Source organism: Henckelia pumila, chromosome 2, assembly GCF_033568475.1.
Source record: "Henckelia pumila isolate YLH828 chromosome 2, ASM3356847v2, whole genome shotgun sequence".
Lineage (NCBI taxonomy): Eukaryota > Viridiplantae > Streptophyta > Magnoliopsida > Lamiales > Gesneriaceae > Henckelia > Henckelia pumila.
In genome coordinates, this window is record NC_133121.1 from 29,370,951 (window position 1) to 29,381,897 (window position 10,947).

The 10,947-nt window shown below is 34.0% G+C and overlaps 1 long non-coding RNA gene across 1 annotated transcript; it reads left to right on the top strand.

Moving 5' to 3' along the window:
• Window positions 1–3,629: 3,629 nt before the first annotated feature.
• On the top strand, window positions 3,630–7,924 carry LOC140885301 (uncharacterized). Its single transcript, XR_012150864.1, has 7 exons — window positions 3,630–3,810; window positions 3,920–3,948; window positions 4,989–5,055; window positions 5,153–5,208; window positions 5,478–5,580; window positions 6,557–6,672; window positions 6,758–7,924. It is a non-coding gene; the product is annotated as an uncharacterized lncRNA (long non-coding RNA).
• The last annotated feature ends 3,023 nt before the right edge of the window (window positions 7,925–10,947 follow it).

Consider the following 10,947-nt stretch of genomic DNA (forward strand, 5'->3'; position numbering starts at 1 on the left):
TTATGTATATTGCATTGATTCTATGATTTTTTTATGAGCATGATATAGAACTGTGAAACGTGAATCGTTCTTGATGTTTTGGTTAAAGATTTTTGAGAAATATGTTAAATATTTTTGAGAAAAGATGTTGAAAATGAGTATATTTAGATGTATGTATTTTTAGTTTAAAGCTTTTGAAGGTTTGGTGTTTTTAATCGAATCCTTTCAAGTTTTGAAAATTTTTCATATGTGAAATCAAGGTTTAAACGAGTGTATGTTTCGTCTAAATATTTTTGAGATGTGGTGAAAAAGTTGTTTGAATATGAGATATTTTGGTGTGGTATTTTGGATGTAGAGTTTTATGAAAATCTTTTGAAGATAATTGTTTTTGGTTGAATCTTTTTCAAGTTTTTGAAGTTTTTCATGTTTTTGTTCGTAAGTTTCAATGAGTGGATGAGTAGGTTTGAAAAGGGATCGAAAAAGACCGAAAAATAACAAGAATGGACGAGTCGCGCCCTGCGCAGGAAATCGCACCAGCGCTGGGCGCCATCCTTTGGGCGCCCCAGCGCATGCACGAGCGAAGGGGCGACACAAATGCCCCTGCACTAGCCGGTCTGCCCGGTCGAAATATTTTTGCCGTTTTGAATTTTAAATTAATTTTTATGATATTTTAAGATGTTTTAAGTATTTTTTTAGAGTTGTAATGCAAAAAAAAAAAATCAAGTTTTAATGTCAAAAATGAAAAGAACGACTCATGGGATCGGTTTAATTATACGTTGCATTACATACCTGTATGTTCTCACAAAAGTTATGTTCATTATGAAAGCATGAAATTAAGTACTACCTTTTTATTATATTAAAAGCGGGACAATTCATATAAATAATATAATATTTCTTCATCATCTCCATTCCCAACGTTCTCTTTTCTCTACTTCAACTTCAAATTCTACCCTCTGTGTGCATTCACGTTCTTGAACTAGATTTTTGTTGAATTTGAAGGTAATAATCGAATAAGCAGAAGGAGTTTTGAGTGAAAATAGTGCAGAAAATCGAACAAAAAAACCAGTGTAGATGTGACGATAAGGAGAAGGTTCGAATTTTAGGCTCAAAATTTATGTTTTTTCTTTGAAATTGCACGAGTAAAAATGAGTTTTTGTTTTACCCTTTTGAATTGAATGATTCCATGAGATATGTGGGTGTTGTGGTACTTAATATACCGACTGATTTCATACCAAAAATCTATGGTTTAGTTTTGTGAGATGATTTTTGTTTCATTTTTTTTAAATTTTAGATAGATTGATACATGTTTATTTCTTATAGTATTCGGGATAATTAATGAATATGTCCCTAAAGTTTTCTAACTTTTTTCAAAAATATACTAACACTTTATTCATTCCCAATTACGTCCCTCTTTTAATGAAAAGTTTTCCTGATATGTCATCCAAACTAAAATTTTCCTATACTGCCCTTATATTAATATTTTTTATTAAATTTTCCCTATGGCTCAAAAAATGGTATCGGAGCTGATAATGTCGATAATGTTCCGCAGCCAGCGTGGTGATAAAGGACAACTTTTTTCACCCAAAGATTAAAGATTCAAGATGGTTTGGAGAAATCATGTTGAAGATAACAACAGAACAAGAACTCAAAACAGAGGATATGGAGCTCCTCAAGGTAACTCTAACCCACATAGATATAGATTTAGAAAATAAGGTATCCCTCAAAGATGTCAAGAAAAGGCTCAAAGAAAGTTATAATGAGCATCCTTTGGCATGGATAGAAATTAACTCAAAGTCAGCCTTACTCTAAAAGAAGGCAAAGAGTATGAATTCGTTAGATATAAGTCTATTCCGATGAACATAACAGATCAAAGGGATATGAGGATGATTATCAAGGAACATTTGGACCTTGGTTTAATCAAAGAAGGAGTTTCACCATATAGCAGCCGAGGTTTTCTGGTCAGAAATCATGGTGAAATAAAAAGAAGAAAACCCAGGTTAGTTATTAACTACCAAGGAATTAATAAAATCCTGGAGTTTGATGGGTACTTCATACTCAGTAGAGAACATCTAATTAGCTGCGTACGAAATGCTAGATGGTTCTCAAAATTTGATTGTAAGTTTGGATTTTACCAGATTCGGATGGAAGAAGGCAGTAAGAAATTCACAGTCTTCTCTACACCAGAAGGACATTATATCTAGGAATTTATGCCTATGAGATTGGCTAATTCACCCCAAATATTTCATAGAAAGATGGATAATTTTTTTAAATATTATTTTAACTTCATGTTTGTTTATATTGATGATATTCTTATAGCATCAAAAAATATAGATTAACATGTTAACATTTAGAGATTTTCTCTAAAATTTGCAAACAAGAATGACTGGTTTTATCTGAAAAAAAAAGCAGTCATAGCAACAAGAAAAATTGAATTCCTTGGTATTGAGATTGATGAATCTGGAATAATTCTACAACCTCATATTGTAAAAAAGGTAAAGAATTTTTCAGATAAACTCAAAGATGTAAAACAAATTCAGAGTTTTCTAGGAGTAGTTAATTTTGCATGGATGTTCATAAACAACCTAGCAATGTACAGAAAGGTGTTCAGTCCTTTGTTAAAAAAGGATGCAAGGTTTATGTGGACCGGTGACCATACTAAAAAGGTAAACCAATTAAAGGAGATATGTAAGAATCTCCCAAAAATGGCTATACCCGTAAATGAAGATGATCTGGTGTTATTTACGGATGCCAGTGATGAATGGTGGGCAGCAGTCCTTATTAAGATCACTCCGGATGGAGAAATACCATGCAGATACTTTAGTGATTTTTTTCAGAATCTGAGGCTATCAGATGGCATATCAACGAGAAGGAATTTTATGCAGTTAAAAGGGCTTTCTAAAAATGTCCATTATTTTTACTTGCTAAAAAATTCACTTTGAAGGTTGATAACACCCAGGTAAAAGCTTTCCTAAGAAATAAGATTGAATCTAAACCTGAGAAAGCTAGGTTATTAAGATGGCAAACATTATGTCAAAATTATATTTTTGATATTGTTATTATTAAATTTCATGAAAATATTCTTGCAGATTTCTTAACAAGAGATGGAAGGCAGTGACATGGATTTTATCATGAAAATGCAAAGGCATCTCAGGGAACACCTTGTGTTGCTTCAAACCGAGTTCAACCAGCTTGTCATAAGTGCCGATATGGCGGGCAGGTTACAACAAGCACTACAAAAAATATGATTAAACACAACACCTAAAATTAAAAAGCGTTGTCTTTTATTAAATTACAACGCTTTTAGTGAAAAGCGTTGTCTTTATATATTTTTTATTTACCAAAGACAACGCTTTTTACAAAAAGTGTTGTCTAAAAACGTTTTTTTCAAGTCAAAGACAACGCTTTCAAAAAGCGTTGTCTATTAGCCTTTTTTTATATATTCTACAACACTTTTTAAAAAGTGTTGCAGATAAATTAATTTATTTTTAAATATAAAACTTAAATAATATTACCTGACGTTTTGAAGAATGAACTTAAAATATCCCAAACCCTATTCGCGATCTCGGTAGAGGCGCTTATCTCCTTTTTGCTGTTCGAAAAGTCAAAAAATCTACTCGCAAATGCTATCGTGAAGAATCTCATTTGAGTTTGTTGCAGCCATTGGAGCCTGCGATGGAGAATCAAGATTTCTTGCTTCTTGGGGGTTATCAGACAACATTTTTGCAGAGAAATTAATCTGCTCTTCTCTCGTTTAAGCGCACGATCGAAGACACTTCACCGAATCCCAAAATTTTCATCGATTGAAACTGTACTCACTGAGCACTGTTGCAGGTAACTGTTGGCCTTGCATTGGATTTACTAGATTCAATTGTGTTATACGGTATTGTGCATTTTTCTGAATTCCTATTTGTGTTCTACGCGTGCCTTGGGTTTTGCTTAGGATTCACTAGCCGACCTTCCGATCTTGGTGTAAGTTTCTTCTTCTGTTTTGTTTCCCTGTTGTTTGCTTCTCACGCTGTACAATGTCATTTGTGCTCTTAGATTTGGGTTTGATTCTCTGTAAAGTGTGATTTATGTTTGAAGATTTGAGTTTTGTTTTGTTTTGTTTAAAACGAGTTTTCTTCCATTTGTTAACTCTGTGTTCTGGTTTTGTTTGCTTTTCATGCTGCACAACGTCATCTGTTCTCTTAGATCTGCGTTTAGGGGTGTTTTCTTTTTAACTCGGTTATCTGTTTTTGGTATTTGTTTGAGTTTTCAAAAAGCTAATTGAATGATAGCTTTTGGAAAAAATAAATATGTTCGAACCCCACCAGATCTTTAATTTTATTTTCTTCAAAAGTGTGGGCTCCTGGATTAATTCATCAGGTCAAGTGGTGCGTGTATCAACAATATTAGTACATTTGTGTAAATGTAGTCCAGATGAGCTTCAGCTACCATTCTTCTCTTTAAGCTCTCCTCATCTTTATCACCACATTCCTCCTTCCCATTAACTGTTAAAAATAAAATTAAAAAAAATTAACGAAACAGAATTCTTCAAAATACACAATACAAATACCCTTTTGTTAATAATATCCCAAAATAAATATAAAGTAAGGCCTTAATTACACAGGAAAAATCCTCTTCAACGTTGCTTTTCTCATCAAGCTTAATCTTTGTGTTGTCACCCTGTATATGCATAAAGTAGACATGTTGAATTATAATCGAAAAAATATATATACATAAAATTAAAACTAAATAATTAAAGGAGCAAACAAATAAAAGGTAATTGACGAGTAGTGGCAGTAAGGTCGGGTGCTTGGCATTTCCGGCGACGAGCATGATTATGGCTTCTGTAAAGTTTGCATGATAATGGCTTCTGTAAAGTTTGACAACCGTGCAAATTTCGAATGTAGCTAGCTTTGTTTGATAGTTGTATTGAAACAGTCCTCAAATTCGTTAGAAACGTGTAGGCTGTAAATTGTAATCTTGTTTAATTTCCAAATGATTGACAGAACCTCGATTTATTCCAGTGCATACAGGTTGTTTGTTTTCAGAGCTGAACGGCACCCACTCTTTAATAATTGTGGAGCACTTACAGTAAGAAACTCAATTCTTCTCTATGAATTGACTGATTTATGTATGTGGCCACTCTTTTAGCTGATTATTGCGTAATTTTAATCTTTGATTATCACAGCTAAGGAAGAGTTTGAATATTTATGCTTCAAATTCGGGATTGAGCTCGATGACGTGGTGGGTATAGTTCATGGAACGGTACTTCATTTTGGAAAATATTGGTCTATATTTAAGGCTATGTAGGAAATTTTGGGTTTTCACAATACTGCTGGGTGAACAACATTTTCTCGTGAAAATTTGTATTTTCAGTTGATTGCTTGTTTAGGTGTCGATGTCTAATGCAATGTTTATTTGCATACAGTTCATGACTTCATTTTTTGTTCAGTGTTTTCTTGACAATGAGATAATGGATTTTGTGATTTTGGTTTGTATTGATGTGAAAACAGACAACGGAAAAAGCAATTGTACGGAAAGAGAAGCATTTGGAAGAGGAAGACCCTTCAGATGATGAAGAAGTGATTTACAAAATTGAGTTGCCAGCCAATATAGGTACTATATATTGTCAATTACATTTGTCAGTGAGCAGCTGTATACACTTGTTCTTATCATGTTATTATATATCTCATACTAAAAAACAAAAGGTGTCTTATTTGATAAATATTTTTTTTTATTCAAGAAAAAAATTCTTATAATGTTGAAACTGTGACTCGATCTTGCTTTTATCTGTATTTAATTTAATATATTTTAATTTCATATTTCATTGCATGCCGATCAAAATTTAATTTTTAAATAAATATGATTCTTCCATTTATAATTTCCTGAATTTTTTGTTCATAATTGATCAATTTCTTTGCCCAACTCTCTTTTTTTAGTTTTATATTTTCTATTTGAGATATAATTTTATTGTAGATCGTTAGTCGTATATAACGTATCTAAAGAAACTCTCATAAAATATATAAAAGTATGAAGTGTACACATAAATTAAACGTGAAAAAAATTTAATTGTTAACTAATGTAATATTAAACTATTTAGAAATCATCTAATCTTCAAGTGGGAAATGTAGTGTGCACCCTCGAACACTACTGCATTTGTAGTAATCTATGCAATTATTTGTTTTTTTTTTATTTCTATGAATATGCTGCTCTATTAGTCAAATAGAAGAAGGATTTTTTGTTGTGCGTTCCCTGAAATTGCCAATGATATTTATAAAATCAGAATCAGAAAATACTAAAACTCTTTAAGATGTATTAAAGAGTACTATACTATTTAATTACAAAAAAATATAATTTCTGGCATACTGGGAATGCACACATTAGCATATACTTTCTTTTACCTATCGCAGAACTAATTGTGAGTGAACCCACTTTATACAGATTAACTAATTGCTGGCAAAAAATTTACAGAATAACATTATATATTTTATTCTTTATAGTGTTACTTGCTCAAAAAATGGACAAAGAATGGATGTCAAAGTCTCGGTAATCAAGTGAATATGAGCTTGGAGTAAACTCTTTCTTGTTGTAGGCAGCTGAATTATATGACGATGATGACATTAACAAGGCTATTATGTGGAAGAAAGGACGAATCAACAAAGTAAGAGACTTTGAGGGGGGGATTTGACGCAAAGAGTAGAAAATATTGTAAGTGAATTCACATTTCAAAAACTCAGCAATTTTGTTGAAATGACAATTGTGTTAGTAATTATTCTTTTAATGTGCATGACAGGATGATTATATCCAACAAAAACGAGATGGTGTGCTGAAAATTGAAGGGACAAAAGATGATATCCTTACAAAAGCACTTGAGACCAAAGAATATGATGGGCGTGTGAGGGGGTATTGGAGGTCATGTCACTCCAACCTTATATTTCAATGCTGGTAGAACATTGAAGAGCGTTGGTGCAAAATTTGTTCCATTGCATAAACCCAGAAAGTTGCCAGGTATGTACAAATATATATCTCTTATCTGTTAGTTTTCATGTTCTTCTGTTATCAGTGTTAATTTAGGTCGAAACATGGAGTACTGTTCTTGATTATTTTTCCAGTTTACTTCTCAGACGATAATTTATTTGTTGATGCAATGATTTATCGTTTTGGAGGTAGTTGTTCTTGATGTTGTCTGTTCTTTATACTGGGTGGAGCTTTTTCTTGTTGCTACAATATGGTTTGTTGGATTTGGACTCTTCTTGTTGTTGGTTTCTATGTATGTTTGCTACTGCAGGCGGCACCGTTATGCCTATTCTCGATTTGCCTATGCTCTGTCACTTATCATTCTCTCGTTATTCACCATCTCCGCAATGTAAGCCTCTTCTCAATTTTTGATACATCTACACTATTTGCTATTTATTCAAGATTGGGTTTTCGTGTCTTAGTTCTTATACATCGGAGCCAACTGCATATAAAACAAACAAAGTTGTTCTGAAAATGGTGAAAGATTTAACTCTTTCTCATCGTTTTATTATGCAAAAGCTGGTTGTGAGCATGCTAAATATTCTCAACCAGTTGCATCGTGAGGTTTGATTTTGAAGTTAATCCTTCATTTATTCATGTCACCTAACATAAATTTATAAGCATGAGTCTATGAAGGGATTTCCAGATTGGCATATTTATATCAATTCTGCTGCTATTGAATTATGTCTTAAGATCTTTTCATGGAAATTCAGGCTCCGGTTGAGACTGCTCGTGATGTGATGGTTTTAAAAGAATTTGCAATGGAGGCTTCGCGATGTAAAGTTTATTATGATCTTGGAAGGATGCTATAATTATTTCTTCTATTACGATTCAATATGCATTTTTAGAAGTTGAAATTAAGCCTTAGCCTACTGTGGCTATGAATAATTATTTTTTCATTACTAAACTTTTTATCTCTACTACTGTTTTATTGTATTCTGTGTTGAATGCTAGTCTGAGACTTGCAGTTTCAGGTTCAAACTATTAGACAAAGTTATCTCTCAAAACGTTCGTCAAGCCTGAGAGGTGATTAATTGGAAAAGAAGGATGCTTGAAATAATGCGGGGCTGGAGCTTTTGGATGATGAGGAGCACATTTTCAGTATGCAGATTATGTATTTGTTTCCATTTTACTTTTCTTCTTTGATGTTTGATTTATTGTGTCATTCATAACCATGGATTTGAAATTTTATTCTTGTTTGCTGCTATAGTTCAGCACATTCCCATTCCTCCAAATGGATTTAGCATTCTGAGAGTTGGTCTGATCGCCGACTCCGGTTTGAGGCAGAAAGCATAGCGCACATGGCCGAGATGAACATGAAGAATTCGATTATTTGTTATATTTGAATGATTTATAATATTGAAATATTGTATATTAGATTTAACTTTCAAAAATTTTGAATATTGAGTGATTTATAATATTGAAAATTTGTGAATTAAATTTTATTTATTTTTTTTTATTTGAGAAAAGACAACGCTTTTTAAACGTTGTCGTAGGTGGTTTAGCTTTGTCTTTGCAAAACACAAACTTTTAAAAACGTTGTGAAAAAGCGTTGTAAATGGTTGTATTGTAAAAAGTCCGCTCAAAGACAACGCATAAAAATCGTTGTCGTTGCTAAAAAATACAACGCGGAAAAAGCGTTGTCTTTTTCAAATACCACAACGCTTTTTATGCGTTGTCTTTGCTCAAAACTACAATGCTTTTTCCGCGTTGTCTTTGACCGCGATCTTTCAAAACACTGGCTACGACAACGCTTTTTCGTGACAATAACAACGCGGAAAAAGCGTTGTCGTTTTCCTTTTTTCTTGTAGTGAAGCTGATCGGATCAAAGTATCCAATCGAATCACAGGATGTCTGCAAGCTCAAACTCAATTATGAGCTGCTATTCAAGGGCCAATTATGCGTGCCATAGAAAAACCACTGGTTTCTCATAAACAAAAAATGTTAAAACCATTGGTTTTACAAGAAAAAGAAATACAGCCACCAGTTGTAAAACAATATGTTGAGGATTCTAATACTCAAGAAACAAGTGCTAATCTATCATCAGCTTTTGATGATCTAGATAAAGCAGCAATTGATGAGTATAACTCATCAAGTCAACCCTCTGCCTCTGGGGTCAAAGAGGAAGAGATCAATCTTAGGCCCAACACAGACAAGTTCAAATCTAAGATTGATACTAATCCAGCTGTCATTTCTCCATTTCAGGTTTATCAACAAAGATGAGAGAAATTAAGTACAAGAAGCAAAATCAACCCGATCACTTGCAGGGTTCATATTGTAGGAATATATCCAAGGGTTTGGCTAAAAAACAATGACAATCCTAAGGATGTAAAGCTATGGTATAAATTTGGGGCTTTAGCCTCAGTTTATACAACTTCACCATGCTTCCAGGAAATATAACAGCTACCAAAATGGATTCATGAAGTAGCCCAAGAAACATGGGCAAATAATAATCATTTGTCCAGAGGAGATGTGCTCGAGTTATACTTCTTTAGTGCAGCTCCAGAACCAACAGGAAAAGGATCACACGAACCCTTTCATTTCATCAAGCTAAGGAGACCTGACATGAATAATCAAAGATTTATCAAGGATCCTATATCTGAAGAAATACCAATGGTGTCCACTTTTGGAAAAAATGAAATCTCAACCAGAAGGGCATGGGGTATTTGGGTTTGTCTCACCAAGATGGACAAGGTCAAGTTTTCGTTCAAGTTTTATCAGAATTCTGTGAATGGATCATTCCTGTTAAACACAAGACACTGTTGGAAAACTGGCGAGTTCCCAGACCAATTACGATTGATACCCGGTGCAGCGGAAGTTTAAAATTTTCTCATGGAACGATTCCATGGTGTGGGTATCAACCATACAACGATTGAATTATTGTGTGTGTAAAATTTAAATAACAATTAAATAAATTTTACCTCAAATCTCGCAACGAGATTAATGGACACCAACAGAACAATTCTGCTCTTGTTGTCTCTCCCTGGAACCGATGAACGCCTTCAATCAGGTCCACGAACAGAGGTTTAATCCCTCTGATAGATTGCACTAGAAAATCTATCAGAAGTTTTCTGCGAAGAGAATACACGAATTTGATTCGTTATTCCTTACTGCGATTCAAAATCACAGACCGGAATTTTCTCGGGCAGAGGAAGGGAGGGGCGGCCGAAAACGTTTTGAGAGGGGCTAGGGTTTCGAAAATCCTGTCTCAAAATTATGACCTATCGCGTGTAATTTCTGTACTGAAATAACTTATTTATAATGCAGGCCACTAACACCTTAGGGCCCATTAGTCATAAGCTGGGGCCCGACAAGCAAAGCCCGCTCGTTCAGAAATTAATATAAAATTCATCGTGACTCCGATTGATGAAACGATTTCACCAATGTGCACAGAAACCATTTCTGCACGTTTTAAAGTCAAAATAAATTTTCCTGAATCCGAATTCAGTGGTTTCCAAAAATGTCCATCCCTATGTCATTTTAGGAAATCCTACTCCCTTACTCTTATTTAAGAAGTCCAACTCCTTAGTTCATTAAATTTAACTCTTTAAATTTAACTATCTCAACGGGGATTAAAACTCCATTACACTGTGTGACCCTCAATGGTTCAGGGATACAGCTAGCCGTGGGCTCACAACTCCTTGTGACTCGGAACAACACTTTCCGACTTGCCCAACGAATCAAGGTAAAGCGCCTAGCAACATCGCCCCATGATTCCCTAGGTATCACTGATAGTGCCTACAAGAACCAGTAGATTTTGGTTAGCGTACAGTACGGTCCCTTCATCCATATATCCCGATCGAATCAACAACCATTGGTATATCGAGAGTCGCTCAAGATTCGATAACTATGCAATACATCTTGAAGATCAAATTAGTGACATCGCATGTGCTACTAAGAAACCATTTCTTAAATCACATCAAGTACTCTGGCCAGAGATTTGTCACACTAATATCTCCTCAGATC